General features: G+C 41.9%; 1 protein-coding gene across 2 annotated transcripts in view; it reads right to left on the bottom strand.

The window, feature by feature from the left end:
- Positions 1–16,642, bottom strand: part of LOC138735548 (probable G-protein coupled receptor 139) — a 77,341-nt gene that overhangs the window by 7,389 nt on the left and 53,310 nt on the right. Inside the window, exon 1 of one of the 2 annotated variants that reach the window (XM_069883575.1) lies at positions 4,241–4,324. The exons of the other annotated variant lie outside the window; for it this stretch is intronic. The gene's annotated coding sequence lies outside the window, so the exon portion shown is untranslated. Of the gene's footprint in view, positions 1–4,240; positions 4,325–16,642 lie in introns of those variants that run through there. 2 annotated transcript variants of the gene reach the window in all.

The raw sequence follows: 16,642 nt of genomic DNA on the forward strand, positions 1-16,642 counted from the left end.
TTAATTTAACAAGGTCTACTAGACAAGGATGTCCATTATCACCTGCCTTGTTTGCTTTAGTTATTGAACCTTTAGCACAATTAATACGTCAGAATGATAGTATTAAAGGCATGAGAGTCTTGAATGAAGTTTATAAAATAAATTTATTTGCGGATGATGTTTTGCTGTATTTGGTGGATCCTGATGTTTCTCTGCCAGCACTTCAAGATTCCTTAGAGATTTATGGTCAATTATCTGGTTATAAGGTTAATTGGACTAAAAGTGAAATTTTATCAATTAGTAAAGATGATTATTCAATGTTTAGAAATATTACGAATTTGAAGTGGACGAAACAAATTAAATATTTGGGAATTAATGTTAATACTGACAACCAAAATTTATATTCACTTAATTATCTTCCTTTAATGAAGAAGATTAAGGCAGATTTAGTTAAATGGAAAGATTTACCTTTGGGTTTATTAGGAAGAATTAATACTATAAAAATGAATATTTTTCCTCGTATACAATATTTATTTCAATCAATTCCCTATTGTTTACAAAAAAGATTTTTAAAGGATCTATATAAAGTAATTAGGGATTTTTTGTGGAAAGGAAAATTTCCTAGGGTGGCGTTGAAAAAATTGATGTGGGATTTTCAATTTGGAGGGTTACGGCTACCTAACTTTCAATTTTATTATGAAGCAGCTCAATTTAGATTTCTTAGCACATTAATGGCCACACAAGATACGCCTAGTTGGGCACAGATAGAATTGGCAGTTATTTCTGAAAAATTTTTGAATGAATTTTTATTTCGATGGAATAAAAATTTGTTACGAACTTATGATGTACCAATATTGAAACATTTAATGAACTTATGGACAAGTAAATTACACAAAATGGGATTGAAAAATAAGTGGTCGGGAAGATTACCATTATATAATAATCAACTTGTTCCTTTCACAGTATCTAATACTATTTTGAAACAATGGGAGGAGAAAGGAATACATAATTTATCTGACTGTTTTTTAGAAGATCATTTTTGTTCTTTTGTAGAATTGCAAAAGAGATTTGATATAAGTGGTCATTCTATATTTGTGTATTATCAGTTAAGATCTTTTGTAAAACAGGTATGCGGTCGTCAAATGAATTTACTGTCTGAAACTGATTTTGAGAAATACGTGTTCTCATTTCCAAAAAAGGGTTATATATCAGGTTTGTATCGTATTTTGTTGGAAAATGAAAGTAAAATAGATTGGGATAAAGATAAAATGAAATGGGAAAAAGATTTAAATTTAACAATAACTGAAGAAGATTGGTCTGAAATTTGCCGTAATAGTGTTCGAAAATTGATTAATGCTAGATTGGCGATGATTAATTATAGTTTTATACATCAATTATATTTAACACCTGAAAAATTTAAAAAAATTGGTTTTAGTAAGTCAGATCTTTGTTTTCGTTGTGATCAGGTTTCTGGTACTTTTTTTACATGCTGTTTGGTTGTGTGATCGGTTACAACAATTTTGGAAAGGTATTCAATCTGTATTTAATAATCTATATAATCTTCATATTGTATTAGACCCTGATATATTTTTATTAGGGAATATGCAACCATTGATTGATTTAGAATTAGGTAATTACCAGATCTCTTTTATTTACTTAGCGCTGGCAGTGGCCAAGAAATGTATAGCGATTACTTGGAAGAATAGAAATGTATTGTCTTTAGATAGGTGGTATTCAGAGATGAAGTTTTGTTTGGTTATGGAAAGAATATCTTTTTCTATAGAAGATAAGATGTCTTTTTATGAGGTAAAGAGGATCCCATTTATTGATTATATACAATTTAAATAAGTTTGAATTAATTATTTTCGTTTAAGTTCTTTTTGTTTTTGTTTTTTCATATATATTTTTATATAATAAAAAAAATTTGGATTAATAATTAATACTTAATTAATGCCTTTTTTTGTTTTTTTTTGTTTGTTTTTATATATATATTGATCTTTTTTTAAAGATATATATTTTTTATTTTTTTTATTATTATACTAATAGTATTAATTCTTCACTCTTTATCATGGGGATGGGGAGGGGGGGTTTAGGGGTTAAAAATAGTTTTTTTTTCTTAGTCTTAGTTTTTAGTTGTTAGGGGGAAGATGCCGAGATTGGTATTGTATTAACTATGTTATTTTATACTTGTATTACTTTATTTTGTATTTTTTCTGTACGTGTATTACTTACTTTCTTTATATGTTAAAATTAATAAATAAAGTTTCGAAAAAAAAAAACTATCATAAAACAAGGGAGACTACCCACTGAGAGAAAAAACATCAAATGACACACAATATTCAGCACTGAAAATAAGAAAAAGGAGCAGGAGTTGGCCCATCTGGTCCGTCAAGCCTGTACCGCCATTCAATGAGGTCATGGCTGATCGGATAATGGGCTCATCTCCACCGACCTGCCTTTTCTCCATATTCCTTAATTTCCCTTCTACATAAAAATCTATCCAACCTAGTCTTAAATGTGAAGTAAAACATGAAAGTCTGCAGACACCATGGTTGAAATAAAAACACAAAGCTGGAGAAACTCAGCAGGCCTTTATACAGCAAAGGTAAAAGCTTGTCACCGATGTTTCGGCTTCAGCTCTTCATCAAGGTTTGGGAAAATGCCGGCAGGCATTGAACAAAAGGCAGGAGTTGATAGATGGAGAAGGGAGGGTGGGGACAGCAGAGATCAAGAGGAGGAGGGATGGCTAGGGGAAGGGAAGGGGTGAGGGGGAAGAGGGAGAACAGGTTAGCAAAAACCAGAAAAGTCGATGTTAATGCCTCGCGGCTGGAGAGGGCCCAGACGGAAAATCAGGTGTTGTTCCTCCAATTTACAGGTGGTCTTGGTGGGATGGTACATGAGGCCATGGACTGATATGTGAGTGTGGGAGTGTGACGCAGAACAGAAACGGTTGGCCACTAGGAAATCTCTATTACTGGTGCGGGCAGAGTGAAGGTGATTGCTTCTCTGAGCCCCTTCTCTCCGCCTGCGCCAGTAACAGAGACTTCCCAGTGGCCAACCATTTCAGTTCTGCGTCATACTCCCACACTCACATGCCTTTCATAATTTCATAATTTTATACATTTTTACGGGCCATACTTGTGCTCTATACCATCTAATGTCTTCTTGCCCCGACTGGAAATCCTTCAGATTCCTTTCTCCCGAATGTGCTTCCCTGAATTCCCATACCTCTGCTCTGCCTGATAGCTAATCCATCCAGCATTCCACATTCCCTCTGTAGTTACAGTATTACAACATAGAAACAGGCCTTTGGCCCATGCATTCCATGCCCATCAATTACCCTTGTCTCATTTTATTCTCCCTTATCAACTTCTCCTGGGATATTTTTTTCAAAATATATTTATTATGCATCTAAACAACTTCATACACATAATACAGATGTATTTTATGCTCCTTTTTTTTTAAGCAGAAAAACCAACACACCTATACACAAATGCTCACATACACCCTCAGGTACATGCCTGGACACCCCTCCCCCCACCCCAACTCCCTGACCACCTTGGCACCTTTGGTGACAGTATCATCGGAGTATTACTGATTGTACTGGTACAACCGTTTCACCACTGGTCTCCTACTCCATAAGCACTCGTAATGGAGAAACAAACACACACAAAGGCTTGCCATTTATGGGCAAATTTTCAAGGTGGACCCTCTTAATGTGTATTTGGTTTTCTCCAGTTTAATAAATAAACTGATATCCTAAATCCAATGTGTAACAGAAGGACCTCGATCAGACTTCCAGTGTAACAAGATGAGACACTTGGCTAATAGGGATGTAAATGCTATTGCATCTTTCTGCAGGGAACTTAGGGCATTGTTGGGGGATTCTGAATATTGCAGACAACTGGCAAGGTTACAAATTAAATTTAAATATTTTGGTTAGTGTGCTAAAGGCTTCGCTCCTTGTATTTTGGGGCACTGATAAAACATTTGACTTTGGTGGCAAGTGGAGCCATTACACCGATTGCATTTGTCTTCTATTCCAGGATAAATGGCTGTCAGTCTGGATTTGGAAAAGTGGACCCTGTGCAGCAACTTGAACTGAATTCCCCCTGATTCTATGACTTACGGTTATCTGTTAATCTACTAATTTCTCCCAAATTCTTACGTCATGGATTTTGTTTGTGCCAGCTTCCTGGGTTCAGAATTTCCAATTCAGTCATGATTCACAGAGCTTTCAGTTACATCAATTTGTACTCACAATAATGCAGGTGTATAATCCAATAGAGGGCCTCTGTGTCCTCATAAGGATCCACAGTTCAGCAATTCAGCTTTAAAGAAGTTCTTCTGGAAACGGGGTTAACAATAACAGGATTCTAATCAAGTTCCAAGTGAATCAAGTCAGTCAATCGAGGTTCATTTGAACTGTCTGCTGCTAAGTATTTGCTGTCGAAAACTTACTGAGGTCATCCATACCAGTACTGAGCAAATCCCCTCCTTTGCTTGTTCAGGTGTGCACCGTATATGCACGTGTAATAGTCGATACCATGTAAAAGTTGACCCCTATATTCTTGGCCCCAAAATCTGGTATTTTCCATATATGGGATGTAAAAGATGACCCCACTAATTTTGGCCACAGCTTCCTGCTCACTGGAGACTCTCACCTTGGTCACGGCTGCCTGCCCATCCAAGCTCCTGACCCCTTGACTGCGGACTCACTAAGGCTCCGGATGGCTGCCCATCCAAGCCCCTAATGCGGGCTCTCGCTGAGGAACAGGCTGTCCGGCTGCAGGAACTCTCACCTCGGCCCCGGCCAACCACCCATCTGAGCTCCCAAAGCCCCAAGTGGAGATTCTCGCCCAGACCCCAGCCGCATGCCCAACTGAGCTCCTGACACGCTGACCATGGACTCTCTCATAGGCCCGGGCTACATGCCCATCTGAGCTCTCTACGCACAAGCTTTCCTTTTAAAGTCTCAATGAGAATGTGCATATACATTTATTTTAGTTAGCTTCCTAATTCTCCTGGTTTGGAGATGCTGGAATGGCCAGCCTTCTTGCTTAATCTGAGGTGATCCATCTTATAAATGCCATAATCTCAATGCCACACTGCAACATCGGATTTGCTCAACTGTAAAATTTATCTAACTCATCTGTTGGGCAGAACGGGAAACGTGTTAATGGAGCTGACTAATCTTGATAAATTACTTCTGTCACATCTCAACCAACAAATTAGGTGCCACATTTTATTTATATAAAATACATTAAAGCCCTTGGAACAGATTTAACCTGGATTTGTGAATATTATGGAATGAATGCTGGAGTCAATGTCAAGTGAGTCACTGAAAGGGTGTTGAAGAGTGTTTAAGTCCCCGGGTGACATGACTCACTGAGGCAAGGATTGAATTCTAAGCAGATGATTAGCACAATTCATTACATTTGGAATGTTAATTTTTGTTCAAAAAATAATTTGCCACATTTGTTTCAACCCAAAGACCATCAGGCCAAATACAGTAACTGAGCATTTGAGGTTTCATCAGTGGATTTGTGTGTTAGTGAATCGTTGCACTTTTTATTCATTGAGACTTTAACCCCTTCTTTTTTATTCAATTGAACCTTGGCTCGGTGATCGCTGGTTTTGCTTTCAGTGAGTTTACAGCTTTGCCTGGGATCTCTGCAGAGTTACCAATGCACTACTGGGTAAGGCAGGACATGCTTGTCCACTCTTGATGCAAACAGCAGGAGTTCCAGAACCATTGACCTAAAGACATTGGTTTGAGTGCCACAAAAGCGATGGAGCAATTTAAGTTCAAGCATTTAAATAAAGCTGGATTACAGAGTTGTGGAGTTAAACGGCAGGGATATAAGCCCATCTAACCACAAAGTCAGTGCCACCATCAAGCTCCCAATTACACCAATCCAATTTTAATTATAAAAAAGCTTGCTTTGAGAAAGGATTGTTGGGCACTCCATAATATTCACGAGTCCAGGTTAAATCTGTTTTAATGCATTTTACATAAATAAATTGCGACATCTAATTTGTTAGTTAAGTTGTGGCATAAGTAATTTATCAAGATTAGTCAACTCCATTAGCACGGTTTTCCATTCCAGAAACATGAGAAATATGAGGAGGAGGAGGCCATCCAGCCCATCGAGCTTGTTTTGCCGTTCAATGTGATCTTGGCTGATCAAACTCCTTAACAACAAACTCAATCAGGGACGTATTCAAGGCCTCTTACTTTTGCACCTTATTGATTTATTTTCTCCTCTCTGTATTGCAGTTTGTTTACATTTCTTTATTTGTATACATGTGTTCTTTGAGTCAGTTTTTTTTGCATTATCAATAAGTGGTAATTCTGCCTCGCCCACAGGAAAAAGAATCTCAGGGTTGTATGTGATGCCATGTATGTACTCTGACAATAAATCTGAAATCTCCACCTACCAGCCTTTTCCCCACATCCCTTAATTCTCCTATTATGTAAAAATCTATCCAACCTTGTCTTAAATATATTTACTGAGATACCCTCCACTACATCACTGGGTAGCGAATTCCACAGAATCAGAATATATTGTCATTGAAGAAGGTTCATTACTTCATGTTTTGTTCATGTTCCTTGCTTTCCAATTATTGGGAAAGTATCTTCCATACCTTAGCAGTGTGGCCGCTGGTATGGATCCACGGGAAGCGAGGGAACAGAGATGCAGCGCTCCTGTGGGGTCCAGCCACCCAGTTGACTGCCGTCAGCTCCACAAGGGCTTCAAATGGCCCGCTGAAGGAGCCGATGGTGGTTTTAGTTGAAATCCTGTGACTGCGCGTCTGCGCCAAAGATGGTGGCACCTATTAATCGACAGCAGCCACGAGGGGGTGCAGACTTTGGGGAAGCGGAAGGCTGGAGCAGGGCACCAGAGGACGGGAAGATCACTCACCATCTGAGAGGGAGAAGCGGAGGAGACGACCCACGGGGACGGTGACCATGGCAGCACACCAGTAAGGGGACTCTGAGGGACCATTGCATGTGGCAGCCTGCTGGCGTCTTGCGGTGAGGAACCCATAGAAGCTGTGGGCCGCTGGAGACTGATGTTGAGAGACTCACATCGGGCTGGGACTGCAAGAGACTGCCTCGAACTGGCTGGAAGGGCACCAGATATCGGAACCGGGATGGGAGGAGGTGCCGACGGTTCTGAAGGGATCCTGACCGTGTCGGAGGTTTGGATCTGGGGCTCAGATTACCAAAGGTTTGGACTGGTGTGGCTGCGGGGGCTGTGGAAGCACTGGAAGTGAATCTACAGACACTCAGTGACTCTGAGGGGGACTCACTTTTGCTTCTCCCTCTCTCTGACTGTAACAGGTGCTTAGGCAATTCCTGCCAGTGGCGAATCTGTCTGTCTTTCAGCTGGCAAAAGAAATATATGACACTGTTTTATTATTATGACAACAAATTTAATCTTGAATCTTAATATTAATTTGGCTTTTCTTGCCCTATTTGGAGGAAGTAAATCAGCTGATTTAATTTTGTCTGGGCTACAATCCCATGCAGTTGCCAGAGGAGCAGTACTAATGAGACAGATAGATGCTGTCTCTCCTACACACACTCAATGCTTAACTGATGTGATGGCATGGTTGACTCTGGAAAAAAATTAGGTGCTCTACTAATGTAATGAACCTTAATTTTCTAAATTTATGGGGTCCTTTCCTTGATTATTTTCAGAATTTTAAAATAGTTTTTGTTTTAAAAACATTTTGTTTCTTTTTGTCTCTTTCATAGGTTGTTTACAGCTATTTGTTAATATGCTTTTACTTTGTTGGATTTATATTCTTGTTTTATATATATAACTCAATAAAAATATTGGGAGGAGTTTTATTGTCATGAACAAATCACAGAATTCATTGTCTGTGGCTGCATCACGGTAAAAACGTTCATATAAACTCGCTTAGAAAATAAATAAAAATCGTGCACAACCCTCTGAGAAAAGCAGTTCCTCCCCAATCTTCTACCCTGAATCTTGAGGCGATGTCCTCTAGTTCTGGTCTCCCCCATCAATAGAAACTTACCAGTACCTACCTCTATCTTATCTACACCTTTCATGATTTTATAGGTTTCTATAAGATCCCCTCTTATTCTTCCAGTGAGTACAGTCCTCAGACGACTCAATCTCTCCTCATAAGCCAACTCCCCATCTCTGGAATCAACCTGGTGAACCTCCTCTGCCTTCAAAGCCAGTACATCCATCCTCAAGTAAGGAGATCAGAACTTCACTCAGATGTGGTCTCACCTGTGCCTTGTTCAGTTGCAACATAATCCCTCTAGCAATGAAGGCCAACATTTAATTCCCTTTCTTGATAGCCTTGGAAGGAGATTGGCTGTCCTACTGCTAACCCCTTCAGGGTATATCTTACCATCCTGAGACTCATTCAGATGAGCTTTTGTTGCACTTCCTCAATGATGTGCATTCTTTGGACAGGATAATGATGATGGGAATGAGATTATTGACATACACAAAAGTACAACACGCGGATGTACTGAAATCCTTACTTGCTGCAGCCAAATAGGTACTTATTTTGTTCCGGCCCCTGCTGACATTTTTCCGTACCTTGATGAAGGGCTCAAGCCTGAAACGTTGGTTATATATCTTTATCTTTGCTACGTGAAGTGCACTGTTTGACCTGCTGAGTTTCTCCAGCTTTCTGTTAGGTACTTCTAAAATAAAAAAAAACCTATAATGGTGTACATTAAATTGCCCCAGCATAGAAAGAGATGATAAACAAAAAGAGATATGTAAATAAGTATTCACGGTTTCTGTTAGTCCAGAAAATAAGTGATGTTTCAATGACATGGACATGTCTTTTTGTGGTGCCTGAGTAGTTTATGGTTAGCTAAGTAGGGGAGGTTCAAGAGTCTGATAGAAACCAGAGTTCCATGTTAATGCCATCTGGTTGGAGGGTTCCCAGACAGAATTTGCAGGTGGCCTTGGTTTGACAGTGCACGAGGCCATACATAGAAATATCGGCATAATTGAAATGGTTGGCCACTGGGAAGACCCCACTATTGCAGCAGACAGAGTGAAGGTGTTCATCGAAGCCATCTCTCAGTCTGCGTCCAGTCTCTCCGATGTAGAGTAGGCCACAGTGGAAGCACCAGATGCAGATGGCCCCCCCCGCAGATTCGCAAGTTGCTTCACTTGGAAGGAATGTTTGGGACCGCAAAAGGTGGCGAGGGAGGAGGTGTGGGCACAAGTGGAGCAGTTCCAGTGCCACAGGGTAGGTACCAAGGTGGGAAGGGATGAGTGGATGTGGGAGTCATGGAGGGAGATAGGTGCAGCAAGGGAACTTTGAAGAGCCTGATAGCTGTTGGAAAGAAAATGTTCTTCAACCTAGAGATGCTGGACTTCAGGCTTCTGCCCAAAGGTAGAAGTGAGAAGAGCTTGTGACCAAGGTGATAGGGGTCCTTTATGATGTGGCTGCCTTCTTAAGGCAGCGCCTTCTATAAATGTCTTCAATGGCTTGGAGATGGGAGCCTGTGATGGACCTGGCTATGTTTACTATATTCTGCAGCTCTCTGAATTCCTGGGCACTCAAATGACCAAACAATTCTCTTCCTTCATCCAACTCCTGATAGAATGAATATTTGAGGCCCAAATGTTGACCACCACAATGCCTCATTAATTAACATTGATAACCCACTTATTTCTATCTTCTCTTTCTTGCTTGTCAACCAATCTTCAACACACACCATTGAAAACCAAAAGATCTGCAGATGTTGGAGTTCTGACAAAGGGCCTGCAACAGAGCAGGACACACTCTGTTCTCGCTGCTGCCATCAGAAAAAAAGGCACAGGTGCTACAAGACTCTCTGACTGGAGGCCTGTGACTAGTGGTAGGTTTCAAGTCTTTGTCCTTTGTTGTTTGTCATAGAAAATAGATGTAGGAGTAGGCCATTTGGCCCTTCAAGCCTACACCACCATTCATTTTGATCATGGCTGATCATCCACTCAGTATCCTGTTCCAGCTCTCTCTCCATACCCCCTGATCCCCTAGTCACAAGTACTAAATCTAACTCTCTCTTAAATATAGCTATGGAACCGGCCTCAATCACTTCCTGTGGCAGAGAATTCCATAAATTCACCACCCTCTGAGTGAAAAAATTCTTCCTCATCTCAGTCCTAAAGGACTTCCCCTTTATCCTTAAACTGTGACCCCTGGTTCTAGACTTGCTCAACATTGGGAACAATCTATAACAATGATCTCGATGATAATGTGTGCAAATGATACAAAGATTGGAGGGGTAGTGGACAGTGAAGTAAGGTTTCAAAGCTTGCAAAGGGATCTGAATCAAATTTTTCCACCTGGGCTGCAAAATAGCAGATAGAATTTAATGCGGACAAGAGCGAGGTGTTGCGTTTTGGATGGACAAACCAAGGCAGGCCATACATAGTTAACTGTAGGGCACTGAGGAGTGCAGTAGAACAGAGGGATCTGGGAATACAGACACATAATTCCCTGAAAGTGGCATCACAGGATCGTAAAGAGAACTTTTGGCCCATTGGTCTTCATATTGGAATGGTAAAGTTGTATGAGACATTGGTGAGGCCAAATTTGTGTGCAGTTTTGGTCACTTAACTGCAGGAATGATATCATTAAAATATAAAAGGTGCAGAGAAGATTTACTAGGATGTTGCTGAGACTTGAGGAACTGAGTTACAGTGAAAGATTAGACAGGTTAGGACTTTAGTCACTGGAAAGTAGAAGAATGAAGAGAGATTCAATAGAGGTATACAAAATTCTGAGGGGATATATGTATAGAGTAAATGCAAGTAGGCTTTTTCCACTGAGGGTAGGTGAGATACAAATCAGAGAACATGCTAAGGGTGAAAGGAGAGGAGATTAGGGGTAACAATTGGGTGAATTTCTTCAGAGAGTGGTGGGACTGTGGAACGAGCTGCAGCTGAAGTGGTGAAAGGTGACTCAATTTTAACATTAAAAAAATGTGGACAGGCATATGGACAGGAGTAGTATGGAGGGATATGGTCCAGGTAAAGGTCAGTGGGACTAGGCAGAATAATAGTTTGGCACAGACTAGAAAGGACAAAGGGCCTGTTTTCTATGCTTTAATGTTCTATGGTTCATGTATGTACTAATGACGATACATTTGAACTAGAAATGCCAAGTTTGTTTCTTATTCCTTGGTGCTGCCTGACCTCCTAAGTGTTTCTAGTATTTTCAGTGCATGTGAATATATTACCTCAACAATGAAGACTCTGTTTACATCCGGTACTGCACGGATGGCAGTCTCTTCAATCTGAGGCGCCTGCAAGCTCACACCAAGACACAAGAGCAACTTGTCCGTGAACTACTCTTTGCAGACGATGCCGCTTTAGTTGCCCATTCAGAGCCAGCTCTTCAGCGCTTGACGTTCTGTTTTGCGGAAACTGCCAAAATGTTTGACCTGGAAGGCAGCCTGAAGAAAACTGAGGTCCTCCATCAGCCAGCTCCCCACCATGACTACCAGCCCCCCCACATCTCCATTGGGCACACAAAACTCAAAACGGTCAACCAGTTTACCTATCTCGGCTGCACCATTTCATCGGATGCAAGGATCGACAACGAGATAGACAACAGACTTGCCAAGGCAAATAGCGCCTTTGGAAGACTACACAAAAGAGTCTGGAAAAACAACCAACTGAAAAACCTCACAAAGATTAGCGTATACAGAGCCATTGTCATACCCACACTCCTGTTCGGCTCCGAATCATGGGTCCTCTACCGGCATCACCTACAGCTCCTAGAAAGCTTCCATCAGCTTTGTCTCCACTCCATCCTCAACATTCATTGGAGCGACTTCATCTCCAACATCGAAGTACTCGAGATGGCAGAGGCATCGAATCCACGCTGCTGAAGATCCAACTGCGCTGGGTAGGTCATGTCTCCAGAATGGAGGACCATCACCTTCCCAAGATCGTATTATATGGCGAGCTCTCCACTGGCCACCGAGACAGAGGTGCATCAAAGAAGAGGTGCAAGGACTGCCTAAAGAAATCTCTTGGTGCCTGTCACATTGACCACCGCCAGTGGGCTGATATCGCCTCAAACCGTGCATCTTGGCGCCTCACAGTTCGGCGGGCAGCAACCTCCTTTGAAGAAGACTGCAGAGCCCACCTCACTGACAAAAGACAAAGGAGGAAAAACCCAACACCCAACCCCAACCAACCAATTTTCCCTTGCAACCGCTGCAACCGTATCTGCCTGTCCTGCATCGGACTTGTCAGCCACAAACAAGCCTGCAGCTGACGTGGACATTACCCCTCCATAAATCTTCATCCGCGAAGCCAAGCCAAAGAAAGAAAGAAGAAAGAAGAATGTAATTTGTTTGTTTTGCATGCTAGTGTTTGGCAGGGAACTTTATCAAAGGTTTATCTACACCATATCCACTGGTTTCTCCTTATCTCTTCTACCAGTTACATTCTCACAATAAACTACAGTGGGTTTATCAAGCCTTGCCCTGCTGCATGGTGCTGCACCAGGTAGAGTTGCCTGGGTCCAGGGACCCAATTTCAATGCTGACCTCTGGTTCTGTGTATGTGGAGCTCGTAAGTTCACTCCATGAACATTGGGTCAGATACCTGGCCATTCTTCTTGCTCCTCCCCATCCTGAACTGCCATTCTTGTGACTATCCCCTTGTGCCAACCTCCTTCCAATAGTCCTTTCCCATCTCCCAGGACCACCCTGCTCTCAAGTCTTGCCAATTCATTCTTGATCATCTTTCTCCATCTCTCCTACTTTGAAGTGACCCCTTCTTTGTGCTTCCTTGCCTTTCTCCACAACCCAGCGTTCCAACCTCAATTTCCCATCTCCTTTAACCTTGCCACATCACTTTCACTTATATTAATCAATAGCAGTCATCCTGCAAGTACCGTATTTCCCTCCCTTGATCAAATGAAAGATATATTACCCACAGGACACTTAACATTTTCACATGAAACATTATTACTTACATTACAGTAGAAGCCAATTTCATCAATTTAAACCCGTGCCACCAAAATGCCCCCATTAACCTACAACCCTGTACGTTTTGGAAGGTGGGAGGAAACTGAAGCATACAAGTCATGGGGAGAACGTACAAACTCCTTTCAGACAGCGCTGGATTCGAACCCAAGTCACTGGCACTGGAATGGTGTTATTAGTGCTCTTGCTCACACCAAACAATTTTTCTTGAATGTTAGTTTATCAGTGCCTATCTCTTTGACTCTCCTCTGATTCTTTCTCCCTCTCCATCATCTATGACACTCCCACCCTTGATGCTGGCAGATCACACCCAACACTTGCTAAAAACTGTTGCATCATTTTTAGCTAAAAGTGCTGAATAAATTATGTATTTCAGCTGCCTTCTGTGGTTCATCCTGCCCTCACAGCAGCGACCCTCAACTGATTCCAGTGACTACATGTAATTCCACAAATATTCATCTGGTCCAGAAAGCACTGTTTCATCGGGTTGTACTTGATACCCTACAAGGGCAGAGAACTGCACTCCTTATACAGACTGGCCTACACGTGACCACAGACCTTGGTACAGACTGGTTGATATGTGACTGCACACCCTTACGCATGCCAGTCGCCATGTAACTCCAGACCACCAGCACAGTTGTCTCCTTCGTTCAGAGACAATTAAGTAGTGGTATGACCAGCAGTGTCCCTCAATGTAATAAAGCAGTAGATATAAATGACTCACTCACTGACACTCTATATTTTCCTTACATCCATGTGTCTGCCTAATAGTCTTTTAAATGTCCCTCTTGTACCAGCTTCCAACCCTGGCATTACATTCCAGGCACCCACTTCTTCTTCTTTCTTCTTTGGCTTGGCTTCGCGGACGAAGATTTATGGAGGGGGTAAAAGTCCACGTCAGCTGCAGGCTCGTTTGTGGCTGACAAGTCCGATGCGGGACAGGCAGACACGGTTGCAGGGGAAAATTGGTTGGTTGGGGTTGGGTGTTGGGTTTTTCCTCCTTTGCCTTTTGTCAGTGAGGTGGGCTCTGCGGTCTTCTTCAAAGGAGGTTGCTGCCCGCCAAACTGTGAGGCGCCAAGATGCACGGTTTGAGGCGTTATCAGCCCACTGGCGGTGGTCAATGTGGCAGGCACCAAGAGATTTCTTTAGGCAGTCCTTGTACCTTTTCTTTGGTGCACCTCTGTCACGGTGGCCAGTGGAGAGCTCGCCATATAACACGATCTTGGGAAGGCGATGGTCCTCCGCCCTGCTCCAGCTCCCTCAACAGCCCCTAAGGCTAGAGCTGGATGAGGTTCCCACCCTGGATGAGACATATAAGGCACCCACTACCCACCACTGAAATGTACCTCTGACTTCTCCCTTAAATTTTCCTCCCCTCACTTTGTACAGATGTCCTCTGGTATTTGCACTTTATTATTGTGAAGTGTCACTTAACAACTTCTACAACTCAACAGCATTGACAATAATCTGTTAGGGTGCAAAGGTCGGGAACTGCACCTCTCAGGACTACAACAACTGAGGAGGGTGGTCACACAACATCCACAGAAAGTAAAAGGCACTCAATGTTTCAGGCCTGAGCACTTCCTCGGGAATGACGTTCTCAGGTAATGCTGCCTGATCTGCTGAGTTTCTCCAGCACTTTTGCTTGCTCCATTAGACCCCAGCATCTGCCGATCTTCTTGGTTAACTATAATTATGTTATTTTTTCTCTGCACCAACTCTGTAACTCTGCGCTTCCCATACTTGGTGTACAATGTATGGGATGTCCAGATGGAGTGCTCACAAAACGACCTCTGTCACTGCACACGTAGTATGTGACAATAAACTTGAACTTGAAGCTACTTCGAAGAGAAGTACAGCCTCCACATTAAAAGTTGGCCCGTCTTCCTGCTCTCACATTAGTAACATTCTCTTTACACCTCTGGTCTTAATCAAAATAATCATATGGCTTAACTAAAACAAAGATGCATAGAGAGGATTAAATCCACCAATCATTATTCATCCTGCATTGTCTGTGCAAGGCCAGAACTGGAGACAGTTACTTCATCATCCATGAGGAGAGTTTAAAAAATATTCCTGGTTTATGGTAGTCAGGAACATAGAAAAGCATTTCCTAAGAATATACAGTTTTGCAAGAGATGAGAGGCTGTAACTGGCATCTAGGCTTCTGACTAGAGAGTACCCAGGTGTCACTTCTCACTGACGAATAACCAGGTGTCACTTCTCACTAATGAATAACCAGGTGTCACGTTTCACTAATGTGGAACCAGGTGTCACTTCTCACTATAGTGTAACCAGGTGTCACTTCTCACTGACGAATAACCAGGTGTCACTTCTCACTGACGAATAACCAGGTGTCACGTTTCACTAATGTGGAACCAGGTGTCACTTCTCACAAACGAATAACCAGGTGTCACGTTTCACTAATGTGGAACCAGGTGTCACTTCTCACTATCGTGTAACCAGGTGTCACTTCTCACAAACAAATAATCAGGTGTCATGTTTCACTAATGTGGAACCAGGTGTCATTTCTCACAAACGAATAACCAGGTGTCACTTTTCACTAATGTGCAACCAGGTGTCACTTCTCACTATCGTGTAACCAGGTGTCACTTCTCACTATCGTGTAACCAGGTGTCACTTCTCACTAATGCGTAAACAGGTGTCACTTCGCACTAACGTGTAACCAGGTGTGACTTGTCACTAGTGAGTGACCAAGGGTAATCTCACTGGCAAGTAACCAGGCATCTAGGTCTGGAGTGAGGCTACTCCTGGATGACTCTGTTCAGTTTTGCATCTCCTATTGAAGGAAGAACATGTTGGCAATGTGTTAGTTCAACAGAGACTTAGTCGTTGAAGTTCTTGGATGGAAAAGTTGTACTATCAGCAGAGGTTAATGAATTTAGATTTATTCTTTTTGGAGTTTTAGAAGAATGAAGAGTATAATGATTGGACCAGATGGTACCAATGAGGGGAGGGGCAAGGGGAGGAGAAAGAATCTGGGGAAATGTGGTTGGAAGAGGATGGATCTAGAAAGGGAACCACATGAGAATGGATGGGTTCTGCATGAGGAATTGGATAAAAATGACCTGGTGGAAGTAGTTGGGATGAAGAGAGAGACGATGTTGTTCCCTGACACTGGAAAATTCAATGTTCACACAATTGGGCTAGTGCCATCTGACCTTCCTCACAGGGTCTTCTGCAATAGCTATCATGATCCCACTATTATCACCTTCGTTTCTTAATTCATTCCATCATCCAGAGCCATTGTCTCACCCCATTCCACTCTCTATGTCTTACTCCACCTGATCCCTCTTATTCTCTTACTCCTCTCTTCCTTCATTTGGCACCAAGAAACACACTTAACTGAATTGGAGTACAAGAAATTAAAGAGAGATTGGGTAGGACATGTAACAGCAGCATCGTATAATTCAAAAGCAAGAGGAGTGCTATATTAATTAGTAAAAATGTGCCATTTAAAATAGAAGAGGAAATAATAGATCCAGCAGGGAGATATGTAATGATAAAATGTCAGATATATTCGGAGTTTTGGAATCTACTCAATGTATATTCACCTAACGAAGAAGATCAAAAGTTTATGCAAGATATCTTTTTGAAGGTAGCAAATACGCAAGGGAACATATTAATAGGAGGGGATTTCAA

This window comes from Narcine bancroftii, chromosome 6, assembly GCF_036971445.1.
Source record: "Narcine bancroftii isolate sNarBan1 chromosome 6, sNarBan1.hap1, whole genome shotgun sequence".
Lineage (NCBI taxonomy): Eukaryota > Metazoa > Chordata > Chondrichthyes > Torpediniformes > Narcinidae > Narcine > Narcine bancroftii.